The sequence below is a fragment of the Gracilinanus agilis genome, chromosome 2 (genome assembly GCF_016433145.1).
Source record: "Gracilinanus agilis isolate LMUSP501 chromosome 2, AgileGrace, whole genome shotgun sequence".
NCBI lineage: Eukaryota > Metazoa > Chordata > Mammalia > Didelphimorphia > Didelphidae > Gracilinanus > Gracilinanus agilis.
In genome coordinates this window covers 232,973,292-232,976,133 of record NC_058131.1, presented here as the reverse complement: position 1 = coordinate 232,976,133, position 2,842 = coordinate 232,973,292, and positions in this window count along the sequence as shown.

Below are 2,842 nucleotides of genomic sequence, written 5' to 3'. Positions count from 1 at the left end.
ATAGTAATGAGATTTGGGAGCAGGTAGGTGGCTCAGAAGATTGAGAGCCAAGCCTAGAGACAGGAGATCCTGGGTTCAAATATGACCTCATGCTCTTCCTGTGTGACCCTGGGCAAATCACTTAACCCCAACTGCCTAGCCCTTACCATTCTTTTGCCTTGGAACCAATATGCAGTATTGATTCTAAGATGAAAGGTAAGAGTTGGGTTTTTTTTTATATAAAAGAAAGACAGTTTTATAAACATTTTAAGATACCTCAACAGTGTATTTTAGAGACCAAGGAGTAATTCAATTCCATTATTCAGCTGATAACTACATACTGTTATCAGACCACAAGAATATTAGTGAACTAACATTAGGATTACAATGTCTGGACATATTAAACATATTTCTCCCTCCCTAAAATAAAACCAAAGTAAACTACAATGATTACTAGTTCTTGCTTGAATTGTCTAAGGTATCACAATATTGATTATACTTAGAAGGGAAAAGACACCTAAACTTCCCCTTAAAGAGTTGGGTTTTTTTTAATGGGATTTTGAATCAAAATCTTATGATTCCTAATCATATATCATATGACTTCAGTTCTCAATCCTCCACCCAAACCAGTTCCCTTCTATGTCCCCTGGTAATGAGATATGTACAAGAGAAATCACTCACCTCTTTTTTTTTTAACCCTTGTACTTCCGTGTATTGTCTCATAGGTGGAAGAGTGGTAAGGGTGGGCAATGGGGGTCAAGTGACTTGCCCAAGGTCACACAGCTGGGAAGTGGCTGAGGCCGGGTTTGAACCTAGGACCTCCTGTCTCTAGGCCTGACTCTCACTCCACTGAGCTACCCAGCTGCCCCCACTCACCTCATCTTTATTGCACTAGGTCATGGTCAGGGAGCTAGAACTCATGCTCTTCTCCTGAATTTACCCCTGTGCTCTACAAAATTGGGGCTAGTTTAGTATAGAAACAAGAATATTGAGTTCTCTGAGTACTGAACCTTGGTTCTAGTACCAGTTCTGGCACTTGCTTAGCTGTGTGACTTGGGATAAGTCACATCATCTCTCTTGTCCTCATTTCACTCATCTATACAGAGGAGTTTGGACTTAATGGCCTAATAAGTGAATAAAGTTGGATCTGAACCCAGATCTTTCAGCTTCCAAGCCTAGCACCCTATCTACTACCTAGTCTATGATTCATAATTGATAGGGTATCATGATCATAGTAGCAATTCTTGGATTTGGCTCTTCAATATCTGACTCCAAATCCACTCCTCTTTCCTCTATTATGAAATCTCCAAGGATCCCCATAGCCTCTGTCTGCCCTGCTCCATGGGCCAGGACAGAGAGCTTTCTGAAAGGTATGCTTCTTTTTTCAGAACTATTTCCCTTCTGTGCCTTTACCCTATTAGCTTTCTAGGAACATGCCCCAAACTCCCAGAAGCAAGGCTAATACTAGAGAAATTGTGAATTTAGTGTTTTTTATTCCATGTCCCTATACTCCCTTTAATCAACCATGGTTTTGGAGTTCTCCTAGGTAAGTGTAATCTGATAAACTAATTCACAATAAGATGTTAATGGTAGAATTTTTTATTATTATTCCCAAACGATAGTTTCAAACACAGATCCATGTTGTTAACTCAAAGGAAATGTAGGGAATTTCAGTCAGAGGATGCAGCCATCAGAAATAGGATGCATTGTTGATCAAGGAATCCATTTCCCTATCCCAACTCCGAGGCACTGGAGTCAGTAGGTAAACTCATCTCTTTGACAATGGTAACAGATAATAGAGTTTAGAACTGAAAAGATTCTTTGCTATCGTCTAGTCCAAACTCCTCATTTTACAAATGATGAATCTGAGGCACATGGAGGGGAAATAAATTGCCCAAGGCCACACAAGTAAATAGTAGAACCCTGAGTCAAACTTGGGCATTCTGATTTTAAAGCATATGTCCCTTCCACCATAATGTGTTGCCTCTAAAAGTATCTAGAAAGTAGTATCCCCATCAGGGATACCTCAAACCCAGGTCTTCCTGGCCAGTTCTCCATCTCCCACACCAGACTGTCTCCATTTGCAAAATATTCTCATTTTACAGATCCTTAGAGTTCAAAGAGTAGTTTGCTAAAAGTCATATGGTAAATTAAAAACTGGCACATCTGGACCTTGAACTATCTGACTCTAAGTCCACCTAAATCTTTTCATAACATCATAGTAATTTTCAGTCATTCTCTTAACACACAGTCCCAGGAAAAGTAAGTAAAAGGGGAGACTATAATGTTATGTGTTCTACCCCCCATTCCACTTTTAAACATTTATACTACCCTCAGATAGGTGAAGAAACTGAGACACAAGGAAGGGAAAAAGAAAAGTAAAAAACTAATCAGGGGCCTTTCCAGGATGAGCAGTCCTGGCCCATAAGTTTCTCTTGCCTGTTGCTAAGTCTGCTATTCAAAGTTAACTTGGAACCTATCCCAGGCTCAAGTCTAGCTCTGCCCAGAAGCCCCAGACCAGTCCTATCTTCCACAGAACCTTTTGATCCAGTTATCCTGGTAACTGGGATATGTACTCTTCCCACCAAGACAGGTTCAAGAGACCTGAAGAAGAAAAAGAAACATGATTTGCTGGGAATGTGTCTAAAGGCTTGTTCTTGTCTAGGGTTGCTTGTCACACTAATGGGTCTCAGGTTATTTACTGACTCTGAGAGAAGCATAATTTTATAGGAATAGGGTTCTCTTTGGGTGTTGGCATCTGTGTGCACAGGGCCATATATGCTAGTGTGCATGTACTTTCATAATTCCATGTGTGTATGAAAGGGAATCTCTCTCTCTCTCTCTCTCTCTCTCTCCCCCCCCC